The following is a 6566-nucleotide window of genomic DNA, read 5'->3' on the forward strand; positions in this document are numbered from 1 at the left end:
TACTTTTAAAAGCCTTTTTATAGTTAGATTGGCCTGCCATTTGGCCAAACCTTAACTGTTGACTAGAACTCTCTTGTAGCTATTTCTTTCAGTAACAAGCAACGCTTCCCATAAATTGCTTTTTATTATGCTCTTCCAAAATAACTTGTTGCTCTTACATATAAAACATTGGAAACAATACATTATCTTTGTAACATCAGGAGTTTTGGCATACATACATAATTTATTTCACTGGGCTGGAATTCTCTTAGGAGATTCACTTCATTGCCTTAATCTTTATTCAGGCACTCAAATCACTTTCAACCCCCTGCCTCTACACTCAGCTGGAAAAGCTGCCTGCAAACCAGCAGGACCCGGATGAGCCAAAGCCAACAGAGAACTTGTGTGCAGCTCCAAACCGACCACAGCACAGCCTGACAGTGATCACACAGCTCCCACGACACCAAGGTACCAGCTACATCCACCCTGCCATCCTTGCTGCTTCCTGGCTGGCTCCATCCTCCAACAAACCATCTCCAAGACAAAAACTGAGTGTGCTTTAGGGAATGTTCCAGCCTGGAGAATCCTTCCAAACCACAGCATGGGTAAGGCTGCCTTAAGTTTTGATTCTCCACTCTTGACAGTCCTGCAATTCTCGCCTGCCAGGCACTGCATCCTCATTTGCAGCCTCTGCCTGCCTCCATGGGACCCACTGGAGCAGAGCCCAGGATTTACAGTATTAGCCTGTAACATCACGACTTTGGTGGGCTGCAACACAGCTCCCACCAGCCCAGGTACTCTGAACTAAAAGACACCAGCTGCTTATCAGGGCTGCAGGAACACCACAGCACCCAGACAACATTAAGATTACAGCCAGACTTCTTTTTTAAGACACTCATTTTGTAAAACATTAAAATGCAGATGTAGCCCAGCCCTTGCCAACCAGCCTACCTCAATAACAGGTTTTTGTTCCTGTCCTCTTGTTTTTGCCATTTAAGAATATCTGTAGCCTCAAGGGCATTGTTTAAAAGTCAGGCATGTTCTGAAACCCAGGGATGACTTGCATAAGACCTCATATGCAGCAGAAAACCACAGCTCTGTTGACATCATGGGTAATCTTTTCAAGACTTCTAAGATTCACTAAAAGAAGGGGAAAAAATGAGTAGGAAATAAAAACCAAGGAGGAGGGTAAAAATGATGGTTCTAAAACAAGTCCAGAGATTAGATGAAATATGTTTTAAAATTTATGAGATATATTTGGAGGTCTTATAATCTGCTTGGTCACTAGCATATTGTGGAAATGCAAAGCACATTTTTAAATTTTCTGCACCTGACATTATGCTTACTACATATTTATTCATTCAAATATTCATGAAATAACTCCAATTTACATAGTATTGCTGCTTTTCTTGTAAAAGTGTTGATAGACTTCAGGGAAGCTAAATTTAGAAAAAGAAATAATACACAGATACCAATAGGTAACTATGTAAAAAGTTCAATGTGAGAAATCCAAAATTAAAAAAAATCCAGTTTTTATTTCATAATTTGATTGGCTAAATGGTTTTATATGAAATGTACTCAAAAATATTCTTTAAAATGTCAAGACACTTTAATATTTTTAATGCAACCTTAAAAAGCAATAGTGAGACAATATGCAGCTTTCTCATAAAATTAATAATGTATCTATATATACATATATTTAATTCAATTTCTGTTTATTTTACAATACTGTGCAAAGTTCTTTAATATAAAATATTTGCTTTGTGATATGTAATGTATTTAAGCACAGTTCTATGCAATCCAGTACTGCAGAGCTCCATTGTTCAGCCTTGTGTAATTTCTTCTTTCAGAGCTAAGGATTAATGAGGAGCTCTCAGAAAAGGAGAAACCACCCTGGCTGGTTGATGAGGGCAGTGATCCATCTTGCTGTCATATCTATCTTATTTCTGGGCGTGCCCAACCCCAGACGATTCTGCCAAAGTAATAATGGAAAAAAAATACACTGGAAATGCAACAAAATCAGCTTTGAGGTTTTTTTTTTTTTTCATTTCTGATACACACACCCTCATGAAGACGAGGCTGGACACTTTCCTAGAGTGGGTAGTCCAGCCTAGATTATATTAGCATCCATAAGGACAATGCCCAAATTTTACACATATTATACTAGTCAAAACAGAACACAGATTTCATCTGATTTTTACTGTGTTGCAAAGCCACACCATTCCTTCATGGATACAAATGCTAACCTCATTCTGTCAATTCCTAGACTATTAATCAAAGTTGAATGTTTCAGTATGTTACATATCATAGGTTTATTCTCCTGTTCAAAGTTATAACCTGAATTTTTTCAGGATACTTCATGCCAATAAATCAAACTAACTAACACTATGGTACATCAATCTCAATTATCTGGGTGAGTGGGAAGCACCAGGGTAGAGAAGGGAACTCGGCCATTACCTTGTTCATGTAGCTATACAGCTGCCAGGGTCCTCTTCCTTTTTTGGTGGGTTGCTTTTTCTTTTCTTCCTGTTAGTAAGTGGTAAGAATTGGTACCATGCTCCCCTCCATGTTGCAAGCTTGACAAAACTCTGGTGCTAAGCCCTGCTGCTGCTGGCCTGTGGGCAGGGGCATGCACAAGAGGGGCCCTTTCCAGCCGCCCGGCGCTTTGTCCCTGGCCCTCCCAAGCTTCTGTGTGATCAGCACAGCCTTTGTGGCCATACAATAGGGGTTAAACATTTCCCTGTATTTACAGAAAAGCAGAGCTAAATCTGCTTAGCTGCATGAACCTTTCAATAAAAGTATGCTCACACTATTAGGGCATTTTTCCATTTGTTTAAGAGAAATTAAAAATTATAAAAACCCAAAGGAACATATATATATATATAGGGTTTTTTACATTTTTCATATGTAGTGCATAGAAAATGCAATCAACATTAAGATTTTCCCCCAGATCTTACATCCACAATTTCCTTCCAAGCAGCTACCTGTGACTTGCCTATTTACTCAGAGATACAGTTTAACTTCTTCCTTACATTTATTCTCCTTGATGACTTGCCAGTGGGACAAACAACTTGCCCTCATCTCCAACAGGCTAAGAGACAGATCACTGCAAAAACTACAATCTGTACTCAGTAGTGAAATTCCAGTGTAAGAATGTAAAAATGTACTGAGAAATAAAGGAATACATTGTAAGAGTCAAATGCACTTGCCCACATTCATACAGACGCTGATCTCATACACCACATGAGCCTCTGGACCACCCTTCCTTTCCAAAGAACTACCTTGAAGTAACGCTGGTACAGAAAACTAACATTTTTTTAATCTCCTAAATAAAGAAACTGTTTAAAAACTTTCTGGTTTGTTCTGTTACAAATCCGGGGTTTTCCCTCTGGTTTCTTTTTTTTTTTTTTTTTGGTTGGTTGGTTGTTTTTTTGCTTATTTGATTGATTGATTTTCTTGTTTTGGTTTGGTTTTGTTTGCCTTTTTTTCTTTTTGTTTGTTTGAGGGGGTTGTCTGTTTGGGGTTTTCTGTTTGTTTGGGTTTTAAGTCCAGTTAAAACATTCCTGACTTTAAGGGTCAGAAGCTAGCAGGATGAATTATGTCAGTCTCTATTAGCACCAAAACCAGTACAGAACAATAACTCCATCTGGTCCTTTTGAAACCTATTCCATTTTTAAGACCCCTCAGAACAGTATTTTTCCTCACAAAAGCACGAGCTGGACTTAAAAATATACTTCAAAGCAGATTGCCAGTGAGGTTCAGTAATGACTGCATCCACCTGAACTCCTAAACTTGACAAAATAGAACCTGAGTATGCTAATTTGAGCTCTCACTTCACATATGTGTCTTAATTCTAGAGCTGCAAACACTTAACTAAGAAGGATAAAAAAATTAGTTTAATAACCATTACAGGTCATTAATTTTTTTATGTGGAAATTTATCATCAAATAGTATGGTGTTGATTAGGCAAAGCCTCTGCCATTCAGTTACTAATCTTTAACTGCACATTTACAGCTGTACATTCAAACAACAACAGCAGACATGAAACTGTAAATAAGAAGCTACTTGCCATGCCACAAGCATGGCACAGTATTCATCTGTTATTTTTGCTTAGTAACATCTAATTCTTGGAAAAGCTCGATTCTCAAAATAGTTATTTTCATGGTTTCAATCATTCCTTCCAAAATGAAGTCCCAAAAGAAAACAATTAGGGTAATACAGAATCTTTAACTATTTGCTCCCCTCTGCCTCTGACATATTGCATGCCTTTGCATATTATATCAAGAAATCAGCTCATATATAACTGGTTGACCAGAGTTTTTGTGTTTAACTGGGTTTAAGCAGAAATTGTCCTCTGAATTTTATAGTTGAATAATGGAGGGGCAAGGTTCATCTTGTCATCTGATTGACCAAGCCTAATCAGAATTATTTCTGCACACTGCTTCACTACAGCTGCAGATCCATTAAACACTAAATGGTCAAGAAGCCCAGTCCTCTTCAGCTTCCCACTGCGATTCCCACTTTTCAGATAGTAGCTACTCTGTGGGCTACTCAAAACATTCAAAAAATGGAGGTGTTATATTTAATGGACAGCTCAAAACCCATAGCAAAATCTGTCACTTGAATGCTAGGACAGCAGCTATCATAATAAAACAGGCTCTTTGTAGTAGAGACTTAAAAAGAAGCCTTTGATATGGTTCCCTTACTTTCCAATACATTTCTATTAGAAGGTTTTCAGTCACAATAGCTTTTTTTCTTCAACAGAAATAATCATGTCTGCCTCTGGAAATGTTCACTGAGACAGGCACTTTTTTTTTTTTGTAATCATAATATTACCCTTTTAAATCTTAGTCCCATTTTAGCCTCAGGAAGCTTTAAACTAATATAACAACTAGGAATGACTTAGTGCACAATTTACTTATTAACAAAACCATTTTCTGGCCTCTTGAACTGTTTAAGCAGAAAAAAACTGTGATATGCACATACAGTACACAATTCCTTACTTTGAGATCTGCTTGTTAGAAAATATAAAAAAAAGATTCTGAGAAACATCTAGGAACTGTCAATACGCCTAAGACATGTCGAACACATTTCTGGCTTTCCTTTCCAAATGTCCCCAACTCTTTCCAGGTATATGATAATACTCAGGAAAAGAAACAAATTACTTATGCTGAGGTCAAAGTCATATTCCCACCAAAATTTAGTTAGTGCAATACTCATCTGAGACTTTCAAGCAGCTGAAGAGCTAACCTCATGGTGCAGCTTAACCCCAGGGACAGGCTTTGGACTCTGGGAGGTTGGACTGGGCAAACACATATGGGATCTGTGACTCTAAAATGCAGCATGGCTCACAATTAACTCAGGAATGGAGCAAAGGATGACCCAAAATAAAAGCTGCTCCTGCAGCTAGGTTAGGGCAATGAAGAAGATCGAAGGCTCACAATCACAGTGCAATAATAAAATGGGCTCCTTCTTTTACCTGATGCTTTGCACACTGAGTGTTTTTAAAGCTTCTGTATGCCTAACAATTTCTACTGAAAACATATCAATAGTATAATTTTTAGAGTACAGACTTCAGTATTGAAATGTACACCATTAATGTCCACATGATGAAGACAGTATTTCAATTTGATGATTACACCAGGACCTAGATTAGGCATCCTGGATCATACTACTATTACTACTACTATTGTTTGTTTGAAATTCAAGATGCAAAATGTTTCCATTTCCTACATAAGACTTAAAGAAATGCATAGTCTTGCTTTATTCCACGTACATGTTTTGATAGATTCATTTTCTCTTTGCCATGTTTTTGCATACACAAACTTGATTTTTTTTTATTTTTAATTTTCCAGTTTTGATTTCCTTTACCAGTAAAGTTTTCAGCAATCATAATTTTGTATGCAAAAATTTTGAGTTTCTTTATGAAAGATAACTTTATGATTGTGGAGCTTGAAAATACTTTAAAATCGAGACGACATTCAAAAAGACAATTTCACAGGGATAACAAGATATGCAAGGTGACTATTCATTGTCACTTTGTATCCTTATCCCAAAATATCAACCCAAGTACTTGGGCTGGGAGGTGAATTTTAAGGAGTATCTAATAAGTCTAAAATATTACAAAGCAAAAATTGTGAAGAGCAGGATCCTCTAAGGATTATAGAATTTATTTATGTACTGTAAAACTTCATCATAACCACTTCTACTGGTTTTAAGCTGTTATCACTGAAATTTCATGGACATACTTTAATTAAATCCATTGCTGTTGCTCTTTCAGCAATCATTTATTCCTTTTGCTTTTTTTTCTCCTACAAACAACAGAAGGCTCTATACAAGAACATAGCCAGTTACTTCTTACCAGTCACCAACATAGGGTAGGGAAATCAGGTTAAGTAATTTTTAACTAGACCTGAGTAATTATTCTTCACTCCAAAATAATTGTAGCCTGTATGTCCTGATCACAATTCCTAGATTTTTGTCTCCTTTCTACATTTTCCTGAAGTTCATGGTACCAGCCAAAGCAGACTATCTGCCAGCTACAGAAAATCCCTTCTCACATGCTCTGGGGATGCAGACTCATGCAG

The sequence above is a fragment of the Geospiza fortis genome, unplaced genomic scaffold, assembly GCF_000277835.1.
Source record: "Geospiza fortis unplaced genomic scaffold, GeoFor_1.0 scaffold429, whole genome shotgun sequence".
Lineage (NCBI taxonomy): Eukaryota > Metazoa > Chordata > Aves > Passeriformes > Thraupidae > Geospiza > Geospiza fortis.